Source organism: Lithobates pipiens, unplaced genomic scaffold (genome assembly GCF_037356315.1).
Source record: "Lithobates pipiens isolate NorthernLeopardFrog02 unplaced genomic scaffold, aLitPip1_a1.2 Scaffold_27, whole genome shotgun sequence".
In the NCBI taxonomy this organism is placed as follows: Eukaryota; Metazoa; Chordata; class Amphibia; order Anura; family Ranidae; genus Lithobates; species Lithobates pipiens.
The window spans coordinates 156,457,855-156,470,881 of record NW_027507788.1 but is presented as its reverse complement, the minus strand read 5'-3'; positions in this window follow the sequence as shown (position 1 = coordinate 156,470,881).

Genomic DNA, 13,027 nt, shown 5'->3' with positions numbered 1-13,027 from the left:
GTTGAAAAGTAAGAAGAAAAAGGGGGAGTTGTGGGACTTTAAATGCTGTTTGTCATAAGAAGAAAAAGGAAGGAGATTCAGCCATTTTGGGAGAGGAGGCAATGGTGGCTGGTGATGGGGGTTCCATTGGAGGGGTGGCTTGGTGGCTGTATAGTCTACCCATCTAATCGGCAGGGTCCCTTCATTAGGGCCTGCTGCATGATGGAACCCTCTTAGGGACTGGACTTGGATGATGTTGTTGAGGTCTCTGACCATGCTTTGGTGCCAAATATACTAGAGGAGGTAAGTGAGGGACAGGCATAACAGCAGAGAGACAGGAGGTCAGCTTGGGGCAGCTCAAAGAGAAGTGGAAGAAGCAGCCACCCTATACCACCAGATCGCAGAGCTGTGGGGTCTAGACCACTTCTATCTCCTGGGGCCTTTTTCTTCTTTTCAATATATTTATTGAGTATGCAAGATTCAACTGATACAATAACCGTTTTACAATGACATAAGAGAAGATGAAATGGCACATAAACATAGCCCGTAAAGAGAGGTACATGAAGTTATACAATAAAGTATCGCCTTATCCCCTTCTCTGTTAGGCAACTGGAGGCTAGGGAGGCCTAACAACCTATGTACATCCTCTAGAATATCTCCGTTATAGGGTTTGTGGGTGCTGAGGCATGGAACAATATATATAAAAAAAAAACCCCATGAGAGGCATACCACCCCAAAACCAACCCCGTGACAAACAGATAGGACATACCTTGTGTTAAAGGGGTAGAGAGCCCCACCCAAAGTAAGAAAACATCCCTGAATAAGAAAGAACATTTAGAGAAGTAGACTCTCCTTAATGTGCAACCCCAGCTATAACCATGTCTATCAACTATGTAAAGCTGTCTTCTGGTAGCTTGGAGAGAGCACGCCCCCCATGGCATCGGGGGTGAACTTCACACATGCCTCATGAACGGTGGCAATTATCCCTAGCGTGTCATAGTGGATAAGGGTCTGCGTGAGGGAATAAGAATCTGATCCAAATCCTGGGGAAAATCTCCTGTGCTGACTCCCGGGATCATCACTCCACCCCTATGGGAGCACACTGTGGAGAGAGAGCTCCGAGAGCCCCCACTACGGAGATCCCCATCTGACGCCCTCCCACCCCCCCAGGGGACCCACTGAAGTCGTGACCCCCAGGTGGGAGTCCATGGGACTTGCAACTGAACCCTCATCCATTTTCCGTAAATAAAAAAAACTCTAGATTAGATATACAATCTATCTGAAGAGAGAGGAATAAATCATGTGGTACAAATCAGACCAGTAACAAATGCATTAAATCTTTAAGAAAGGAAGAAGAAAGAGAAGAAGAGAAAGAAGGGGCAAGGGGGCTGAGGGAAGGATGTGATTGGGTGCAGGGGCCAGAATATGGTTGCATAGTAAAAATCCTTCAGGTTTGTATATGGCCAGGGTAAAGCGGGACCTTAATGTATAACGCCCAAGGTTCCCAGATTCTTTCAAAGAGCTGAACCGTGTCCCGTAATTTTGCCACTGTTTGTTCCTGTGTCATAGTCCAAGAGATTTTGCGTTTGGTAGCCGAAATGGAAACGTTTGAGGTTTTCCAAGCTTTTGCTAGCGTGATCTTGGCTCCCAGGCACATAAAAAAAATAAGTTGCTGCGTGGCCTTAGGAGTATCCTGCAATCTACGGTTTAACAATATGTGGGTGGGGTCTTGGGGTATTGCAGTTTTAGTGACTTTTCGTAGTAAATGAAGAAACCCATTCCAAAAATTTCTAATTCGGGGGCATGTCCACCAGACATGAAGCATCATGCCTACGTGACCACAACCTCTAAAACAAAGGGGAGAAGCATCAGGGATTATTTTGGCAAGTCTAGCAGGAACATAATACCATTTTGTGAGAATTTTGATGTTAGCTTCTATCAAAGTTATGTTCAAAATACCTTTGTAAGATCTCTGGAAAGCCTGAAACCACAGGTCCGCGTCCAGCTGTATGTCTAGATCATTCTCCCATGATCTGGCATATGCCGGCTTGTCAGTCCTATCTGCCAGGGACATATATATCAAGGATATTCCACCCTTTCGAGGACTCGTGTCTGAGCACCACTGTTCGTACATTGTAGCTCTGTGCATGATCTGTTTATCTGACCAGAGTGATTGGAGAAAATGCCTGATCTGTGATAATCTGAATTGTTCGGATGCAGGCATTTCCAGTTTACTAAGGCAGTGTCCTAGGGAAGTCAGGGTTGTGGAAAAGATGAGTGAGGGGATTCAGTGTCGAGATTAGGTGGGCGTTTTTATGCAATTGGTCACAGAGCGCAAAGGAATGCAATAAGGTAGGGACTAGAATGGAAGGTCTGTGCTTTGCCGGTCTTTATACCAAAAAATCAAGGGTATAGTGGGGCACCGCCTGTCTCTCAATCGAGACCCAGTCGGGCCTATTAGCCTTTACATAAATCACTGAGAACTGGGCTAATTGAGCCGCTTGGTAGTAGAGCCATAGGTTAGGAAGCCCTAAACCACCCTGGGATTTAAGGCGGAATAGGACATCCCGAGCCAGCCGGTGGCCCCTCCTCCCCCAGACAAATCCCACTACCTTAGATTGAAATTTCGCTAGGGTAGATTTTTTAATAGGGATGGGTAGGGATCTGAAAAGATACAAAAGGTGAGGTAGTAAGTTCATTTTGACTGCATTCAGCCTGCCTAACCATGATAGTCCTTCCTTTGTCCATTTAGAAAGGTCCGCTTCTAAGGTTCTAAAACTGGGAGGGAAATTGGCATTGTATAGGTCTTTAACACACTTAGTTAATTTAATGCCTAGATAGGATTGTCACTGGCCCAAGAGAAGGGAAAGTGTTGTTTAAGTCTTTCAACAGTCAGTGGAGGCACAGAAATGCTAAGGGCAATGGATTTCGAGATATTGACCTGGAGGCCCGAGATGGTTCCGAAGTCACGGAGTAATTGGAATAGATTGGGGGTGGAAATAAGTGTAGATGTTAGAAATAATAACAGGTCGTCAGCAAAGAGAGCGCATTTATGCTCCTCTTGTCCGCAAAAAAACCCTTGAATGTTTGTGTTTGCTCTAATGGCCATGGCCAGAGTCTCAATTGCTATAGCAAAAATCAGGGGCGACGGGGGTCATCCCTGCCTCGTGCCCCTTTGGATAGCAATTGGTGAGGAGTAATGTCCTAATAGGCGCACTTGGGCAGAGGGAAGGGCATAAAAGGTGTTCATAATTTTAATAAACCCAGTACCAAACCCCCACCTCGTTAGGATATCAAAAAGATACGGCCAAGATACAGTATCAAAGGCTTTTTGTAGATCTAATGATAGCAAGAAGCCCTCCTGTGCCACTCCCCCATCCCATCCGGAATGTAGAAGGGATATTAAATCAATTGCCCTTCGTACCTGATCCAGTCCCTGTCTCCCCAGGATGAAGCCCACCTTGTCTTTATGAATGTAGCTGGGTATAAAGCTGGACAACCTGTTGGCAAGAATTTTTGTCATAATTTTTAGATCATTATTAATCAATGATATGGGACGATAATTTCCAACTTCACAGGTATCTTTACCAGGCTTGGGTATGACCGATATGAAAGCAGTGTTTGAGTAATTTGGGAGGGGGGCTCCATCCCGGAGGGAGTTGAAGAACCGGGCCATGTGGGGGGCCAACTGTGGACCAAATTTCTTATAGTAGCAGACGGAGAAGCCATCCGGGCCTGGGGCCGAGGCAGACTTCAAGGACTTTATGACTTCCAGTATTTCATCTGAAGAGAAGGGTTTGTCTAGTAATTCACAGTGTGTTTGCTGTAAGAGTGGTAGATTAAGGTTCTGTAGGAACTGTTCTCTAGCTTTAGAATGTGTGTGGGGCGTTTTGTCATAGAATTGTTCATAGTAGTCATGGAATGATTTTAGGATCTCTACTGGGTTCTGTGTCAAAGTGCCCGTCTGAGTTCTGATTTTGGGGAAGACCAAGGTACGCATTCTTGGGCTTAGTTTACTGGCTAGCTTGGATCCTATTTTGTCTTTTTGGTAATAGAAGCGGACCCCTGTCCATCGCAGGTTCTTTTCAGCGGAGGTGGTAAGTAAGAGGTTCAGTTGTACTCGTGCCCTGTAAAGTTCTGCTAAGCTATCCGGGGTAGGGTTTTGCTTATGACGTTTACTCAGCCGACGAAAACTGTCTGTGAGCCTTAAGAGATCTGCAGTGTGTTCCCTTTTGAGTTGGGCGGATAATTGTATGAGTCTCCCCCTCAGAACTGCCCTGTGTGCTGCCCATAGAGAGCCTGGTGAGATCGACTCTGTGTTGTTTTCAGAGAAATATTGCGTTAAGGCTGTTTCAACTAATTTGCAGTGGGCCGGGTTATTCAAAAGTGATTCGTTAAGTCACCAACGAAAAGTTCCCCTCTCACCCATTCCTCCTCTGATGATCAGCGAAACCAAGGAGTGATCTGAAAGGGGAGACTCGTGAATTTTAGAGGATTCGACCTCGGGTATAAAACGTGGTGGGACAAAAATGTGATCAATCCTGGTCAGCGTATTATGGGTAACCGAATAGTGTGTATAGTGTCTGGCGTGTGGATTCATCTCCCTCCAGATGTCGATAAGACCAGCTGATTGTATGGTCTGTGCCACCCAAAGGCTACGTTTGGAAGGTCTTTTGGGTTTAGGTTTGCAGGGTCTCGAAGAATTTGTCCTGGTGGGTATTTGGGGTGTAGTAAGAAACAAATGTGTATGTTTCCTCGTTAATTGTTCTGGTCACTAGAATGTAGCGACCTTCGGAGTCTCTGATGGTTTTCGCGTGGGAAAAATGAATTTTGTTAGAGAAGCATATTGCCACCCCTCTGGTTTTGTTAATCGCATTGGCCAGATAAAATTGAGAGACATTTTTGTGGAGGAAAGTGGGATTATATGTGGCAGGAAAATGTGTCTCTTGTAGTAGTGCAACATCCGCCTTCAGCGCATGAAACTGTTGCATTATTTAGCATCTTTTTACTGGGGAATTTAGGCCCTGGATGTTATTAGAGAATATTCTAATTCTTAATTCTGCCCTTGTGGTGTCAGTTATGAGGTGTGTTGGTGGAATTTAATGATCAAAAGGAGCTTAACTGGCAATAATACTGTCCCTGGCAGATAGGAAATGACCTTGGATCCTTTGTGGAAGCATCGAAAATTAGGTGATGTAGAAGATCCAGCTAGAGCCCGCAGCTGTGAAAAATGGGCGGGGGGGGGGGCAGGAAAGTGGGGGAGGGAAGAAGGGGGAGGATGGGAAGTAAAGAAAGGAAAAGAGAGAGAAGAAAAAGAAGATGAATAACCAAATACATCATACAAAACACATACCCCAAACCCTCTGGGGTCAAGCAGAGACCTTCTACTGCCCGTACCCCAGCCAGAAAATCAGGACGACCCCGTAGGATCGTAGGAGTCTAGCCCCGGTAGGGGAAGGAACTGAGGTTCCTCTAACGGAGTCAAAGGGAGGCGCATTGTGCCCTCCCTGGTCAGCTCCGCCGTGGCGGTTAGCAATCTCAGTGTATCTAACTGAAAGTCTGAGCCCTATCGGAAAAAAAAGGGGGGGGCAATCCCCATGGGGGAAAGAAAGAGCTTAGTTCGATCAGGTACTGTGAGTCAGTTCTTAAGGAGTCCACGGACCAGTCCGGGATAGCCTACAAAGTGGATAGTGCCCCACAGCCACCTCTGCAAGGTGACAGAGTGTCTCTAGGCACAAACCAGGAGGGGGCAAGAGAAGATGTGGTGAGAAGAAAAAATAGTCCAGGAGCTAGCTCAGGTCGGTTTGGACTCCCGCGATCTCTTGGGAAGTTGCTGCTGCCACACTTGTGTCAGGGGACTTGGAGGGGATGGACGTTTGGTTGACGGAGCTCCCTTAGTAGAAGAGGTCTGCGGTATTTCCTGAGAGATCAGACCAAGCTGTAATAAAAGACGTTCTTCATCTTGAAATGTGGAAAAGTTGTAGGGCTTGTTGCGGTACGTGAAGTTTAGGCGTAGTGGGAAAGCCCATCTGTAGGTAATCTCTTTGCTTGCCAGAACCTGAAGCAGCAGTTTCAGTGCACATAGTTTTTGTACCGTATATGGGGACACGTCGGCGAAGATTTGGATTGGATGTCCCATAAAGGACAGATTGTCCGATGCTCTGGATAGCTTCATCACTTCCTCCTTAACCGCATAATAATGCGGTTTAACTATTACATCCCTCGGGAGCCCATCAGGACGAGGAGGTTGCAATGCTCTGTGGGCCCTGTCCAGTTCCAAACGGTGCGCTGGAATATTGGGGATTATGCTTTTGATGAAGTCCTGGACCGCTGAGGGGGTGTCCTTAATAGATTCAGGGAGGCCTCTGATGCGGAAGTTATAGCGTCTCAACCTGTTTTCAAGGTCAGCAATTTTCGCGGTAGCAATCTCCAGGTGATCTTGGAGCTCTTCGATCCTAGCCGTGTTTTGGTTAATGCGCAGAATCGCTTGGTCAGATTTATGTTCAATCGCCTCAATCCTCATTCCTATCTGTTGCAGATCAGTGTGAATAGAGGCTGTGATCTGTGCTGCTGTTTGTGATAGTCCTCTAGTCAGCATTTGGGAGAACTCAGTCATCATAGAGGGAAAATCAGTGGGAGAGAGGGAAGGGTCCCTGGCATCTGTGTCCCATGGTTCAGAAATCCGAAAAACGAAAGATCCGACATAAATAAATGCTTTATTTTCGTTTTCATTGTTACAACAGTTCGATATAGAATAGGAGATTCGACGTGACTCTGACAACGTGTCTATAGAACCTGTGTTCGAATGTGCCTAACCTTACCTCTATTAGTCCAAGATTATATAGAGAAAATATTCGACAGAGAAAAAAGATTTGACAGAGAGAAAAGATTCTGCAAGTTACTGTCCTAAAAAGTGTTTGGGGACCCGGGTCCTGCCCCAGGGGACATGTATCAATGCAAAAAAAAGTTTTAAAAACGGCCGTTTTTTCGGGAGCAGTGATTTTAATAATGATTAAAGTGAAACAATAAAAGTGTAATATTCCTTTAAATTTCGTAGGGGGGGGTTGTCTATAGTATGCCTGTGAAGGGGCGCATGTTTCCCGTGCTTAGAATTGTCCCTGCACAAAGTGTCATTTATGCAGGAAAAAAAGTCCTTTAAAATCACTCGCAGCTATTATGAATTGTCGGCTCCCGTAATACAGAGAACACTCATTGAAAGTCATTGATAAAAAAATAAATAAATAAATAAATAAAAAAGCGTGGGGGTCCCCCAAATTCAATTACCAGGCCCTTCAGGTCTGGTATGGATATTAAGGGGAACCCTGCCTCAAATTTAAGAAAAAATTTGACGTGGGGTTCCCCCTAAATATCCATAACCAGACCCTTCAGGTCTGGTATGGATATTAAGGGGAACCCCGCGTCAAATTTAAAAAAAAATTGACGTGGGGTTCCCCCTAAAAATCCATACCAGACCCTTTATCCGAGCACGCAACCTGGCAGGCCGCAGGAAAAGAGGGGGGGACGAGAGAGCGGCCCCCCCTCCCTCCTGAACCATACCAGGCCACATGCCCTCAACATTGGGAGGATGCTTTGGGGGTCTGTGACCCCTCAAAGCACCTTGTCCCCATGTTGATGAGGACAAGGGCCTCATCCCCACAACCCTGGCCGGTGGTTGTGGAGGTCTGCGGGCGGGGGGCTTATCAGAATCTGGAAGCCCCCTTTAATAAGGGGACCCCCAGATCCCGGCCCCCCCCCTGTTTGAAATGGTAAGGGGGTACAAAAGTACCCCTACCATTTCACAAAGAAAGTGTAAAAAATGTTTAAATAAAACAAACACACTTTTGAAAAATTCCTTTATTAAAAATAAAAAAATAAAAAAAAGATTCCAGCGGCGGTAATCCACTCTTGCTATCCATCGACGGACGGTCATATCTCCAGCGATGTCTCATGTCATCCAGCGCAGCGCAGCATCCTTCTTCTGTCTCCGTGGAGGAGACACTACAGACATTCCGGCGGCTGACGTTTGTTATATACGGAGGGCGGGGCCACCCGTCACCTGACCCCGCCCCCCTCTGACGCAAGGGGAAACCCGGGGTTCCCCGTGACGTAGGGGTGACCCGCACCCCTCTGATGTAACACAGGCAGGTTTCCGTTACATCAGAGGGGTGCGGGTCACCCCTACGTCACGGGGAACCCCGGGTTTCCCCTTGCGTCAGAGGGGGGCGGGGTCAGGTGACGGGTGGCCCCGCCCTCCGTATATAACAAACGTCAGCCGCCGGAATGTCTGTAGTGTCTCCTCCACGGAGACAGAAGAAGGATGCTGCGCTGCGCTGGATGATATTAGACATCGCTGGAGAGATGACCGTCCGTCGATGGACAGCAAGAGTGGATTACCGCCGCTGGAATCTTTTTTTTATTTTTTTATTTTTAATAAAGGAATTTTTCAAAAGTGTGTTTGTTTTATTTAAACATTTTTTACACTTTCTTTGTGAAATGGTAGGGGTACTTTTGTACCCCCTTACCATTTCAAACAGGGGGGGGCCGGGATCTGGGGGTCCCCTTGTTAAAGGGGGCTTCCAGATTCTGATAAGCCCCCCGCCCGCAGACCTCCACAACCACCGGCCAGGGTTGTGGGGATGAGGCCCTTGTCCTCATCAACATGGGGACAAGGTGCTTTGAGGGGTCACAGACCCCCAAAGCATCCTCCCAATGTTGAGGGCATGTGGCCTGGTACGGTTCAGGAGGGAGGGGGGGCCGCTCTCTCGTCCCCCCCTCTTTTCCTGCGGCCTGCCAGGTTGCGTGCTCGGATAAAGGGTCTGGTATGGATTTTTAGGGGGAACCCCACGTCAATTTTTTTTAAAATTTGAGGCAGGGTTCCCCTTAATATCCATACCAGACCTGAAGGGCCTGGTAATTGAATTTGGGGGACCCCCACGCTTTTTTTTTTATTTATTTATTTATTTTTTTATCAATGACTTTCAATGAGTGTTCTCTGTATTACGGGAGCCGACAATTCATTATAGCTGCGAGTGATTTTAAAGGACTTTTTTTCCTGCATAAATGACACTTTGTGCAGGGACAGTTCTAAGCACGGGAAACATGCGCCCCTTCACAGGCATACTATAGACAACCCCCCCCTACGAAATTTAAAGGAATATTACACTTTTATTGTTTCACTTTAATCATTATTAAAATCACTGCTCCCGAAAAAACGGCCGTTTTTAAAACTTTTTTTTGCATTGATCCATGTCCCCTGGGGCAGGACCCAGGTCCCCAAACACTTTTTAGGACAGTAACTTGCAAATTAGCCTTTAAAATGAGCACTTTAGATTTTGAACGTTGGAGTCCCATAGACTTTAATAGGGTTCTAAAGTATGCTATATACTAGCTCCGTCGAATCTTCTTTATACATTCGACAGACACCATAAGCCTTCAAAGACAGATTCGACCGTGATTCATGTGGATTTTCGGACGAATGCAATTTTTGAACGAAAAATGAAATAAATAAAAACGAATTTCGGGAGTAACTAAATAAATTAAGTTTTCAGACGAAAACGAAATTCCGAAACGAAATATTTTACTCTGCACATGTCTACCAATCACCCGCCCTATAAGTGATTCTGCAGATGCTGGTGAGGGGGCCCCAGGTAGATGGCTACTCACTGTGGTATCCAGAGCTGTGGAGAGCGGTAAGGCTGCCTGATCCTGGTCTGCTATGGAGTCAGCTCTGCAGGCCGGGCCTCGTGAGGTGATGGCGGCCATTTTAGATCGGCTGGGCTGTGCTGCAGCTGAATTCAGGGCGGGAGTAAGGATCCAGTGGGTGTGAAGTTTGGACATCGGGGGATAGCCGGGAGTATCCCCGACTTGATGGTAATAAGCTCGGGCAAAAACGAGGGCTCAGACCGGTATATCGGCGGTCGTTAGGCTGGAGTGGCGCGGAGCTCCCGGTCTACGCGGCCATCTTGGACACTGCCGCGCATGCGCCTACCTGGGGCCTTTTTCAACATATGCAACCCTCAACATGGTCATTTGCAGTCAGCAGCATCTCAAGTCTGTTATTAACATCAGTCATTTGGTTATTACATGTATGAAGTGCTTACCATGCAGCTTGGTTAGAGCAGCACCTGAAGGATATTGGTAGGCAGCAAAAGCGCCACACTTTTCCTTCTCTTTCCAGTTTTTCTATTTCCACCTCTCAGCGCACTATACGAGAATCCCTATCAGCAGCCTCAAGTGATAGGGATGAAAGTTTTTAACGGGTGTTAGAAGTTTTTGTATACAGGTCTATTCCAGCAGGGAAAAATATCAGCATTGGGTCACGCAGAGAAGGGGCAAGCATAGGATACAACCAGTGAGCATGGTGCCAGTAGTGATAAGGAAAAAAAGGGCCACACTTCTCCTCTTCCTTCTTCCAGCTCTTCTCCACCTCTCCATCTACAATACAAGATTCTCTATCATGAGTCTCAAGTGATAGGGATGAAAGTAGTCATAGGGTGCCAGAGGTTTACCTTACAATCCTTTCCGTGGAGCCACCAAAGTAGGGGCAACCCCTTGGCTGCAATCATGCTCTGATTCTGCCAATCCCAATCTGCCATCTCCATCTTTAGCATTGAGCAGGCAGGTTTCTTTGCCCCAGATGCTGGAACAGAAGGAAAACTGCACTCTCAGCCACACCCATTCCCAGCTTATCAGTGCCAGCTTGGCAAAATATTTGGCTTTACAGCTGATGTTCCAGCTGGTGCAGTCTGTTCCTTTCCATATGCTTTTTTCACTTCTGCCCTACCGCAGTGGCTGGTTCCCAGACGCTATTTGTTTGCCATCTCGTAAAGCCATCCCTGCCCTCCACCATCATGAATAAGGTAATGTTTTCATGTCCTGGACAATGTGGTCAGGTGCAGTGTCCACATGGCCACAAATATGCATCCAGCAAGTATAGGCAGGGACTTTATATCTTGTTCATGGCCCACTGAGTCACCTTGCTGTAGCTGGGAAGGATGAAGGATGGGGCACACCACTGGAGCTGGTTGTACCACTTTCCATCCCGATACCTTGTGACGGTGACAGAGGAGTCACTTTCATCTCAACACTCTCTTCCGGTGAGCTGTTCTTAGAAACACCAGTCTCCCCAAGCAACAGCTCAGGCAAAATGCTACCACACAGTTTTGCTGCTGGTATGCCTAGGGGGAAGTAGGAACACTAGGTCATAAATTCTTTCAGCTCTGTAGGGGCAGGCCTAAAGGCTGTTAATCCCACACCATCTTGTGCCAAGAAAGGTTGTGTGCAACAATGGCACCAACTTACTGTTCACCATTTGGCAGGGAAGGTTTACACAATTGCCTTTCCTGGACACTTGTCCTCAATCCGATGGAGCAGATAGAGCATGGGATAATAGACTGGGCACTAGAAGTAGAGCAACCTGAGGTAGCCTTCCTGGTGTCTCAGGGTCCACTTTATCCTGAATCCATCCTTCTGAGACTACAGCTGGCACATATAGAGCATGAGGAGCATTACTGTCATGGTGTCATTCAGAAGGAGGAGAACATTGAGCAGTCTTCAAGGGGTGGATTCCACCCCTCACAAATCCTGGGACTTCTATATGTGTGAGGGGAGATAGCTATGGACAGTGTTTTCAGAGAACTTGCGCCTTTGGTAACCTCTGCCTCTGGTGATTTGTGGCAGATGGACTTCTTTATGCTCCAGTGCATGCAAAAGGACCCCAGAGTTTGTGGAATCAGAGGGACCATTATCTCTTTAGCTTCCTCCTGGACATTATAAAGGAAAAGTCAAAAAGCTCAAACTGCCCTTGCTAAAGGGGGCAACAGAAGAAACACCTTGAGGACCTGCTGCAGAGGAGCCTCCTTTCCAGAGGCACCCTTTAAAGGTCATGGTGGCTTGAATCCACCTTCTTGAATCCTGGCTGGGGTCAAGGGTAGATGAATGGACTACATGCCAGAGCTCGCCAAGTATGCAAATCGAACCTGTCACAATGACCTAGCTTTAACTGATGGTATGAATATTTGGACGGCTGCTGCAGGTTATGTGAAGATACCTTTGGCTGCCTGTAATTTACATCTGAATCAATTTTCCATACCCACCTCCCTTCCCTAGTGAAAGTCTCTCTTTAACACACGCACGACTTAAATCAACCCTGACTCTGTCTTCTAGACAGTAAAATATAGTTGTAAATGTACTGTAACAGTGTGAGTCCTTGTCACATATACATGTCACTACCCCCTATAATATCAAATTGCAAAAAAGAGAGACACTTCCTCTTTAACTCTAAAAATGATCATGAGGAGATGGGGATATTTAACGTACCCAAAATTAGACAAACAAGAAAAATGCAAATTCCAATATTTGGACCAACGCATTTCACCCCAAAAATTGGTCTTTCTCAGGATCCACTTGATTGTAAACTCTATCAATCACAGTGCCAAAACAAACATACATTATGTTATGCAGTATCTAGACTGTATGTAGTATCTATAAACTATTGCTGTTTGTAATAATATACATTTTATTCCTTATCAGCTGCATTGCGTGATAGAGTTTACAATGAAATGGATCAGGAGGAAGCCCTGCTTTTGGGTGAAATGCTTTGATCCATAGATATACTTATATACTGATCCTACTGTATACATTGAATGTTGAAATTTGCAGCTGTGGGCAATTGCACAATAAAATTTAGTTGGGTTATATCAGGGTTTTTCTCAACTAGGGTTCCTCCAGAGGTTGCTAGGGGGTTCCTTGAGCAATGAGCAATTTCTGCCTCTCAGATAAGTACCCACTGACACCCTTGAACCTTTTAGGCATCTGTAAGGGGGTAATTCTTCCCACTGACTGCAGGTGTAAGGAGCATTATTCCCACTGACCATCACATTAATGCGGTGATTCTCAACCAGGGTTCCGTGGAACCCTAGGGTTCCTCCAGAGGTTGCTAGGGGTTCCTTCAGCATTGGGCAATTTCTGCCTCTCTGATAAGTTCCCAATGACACCTTTGACCTTTTTAGCTATCTGTAAGGGGGTAATTCTTCCCAATGACCACAAG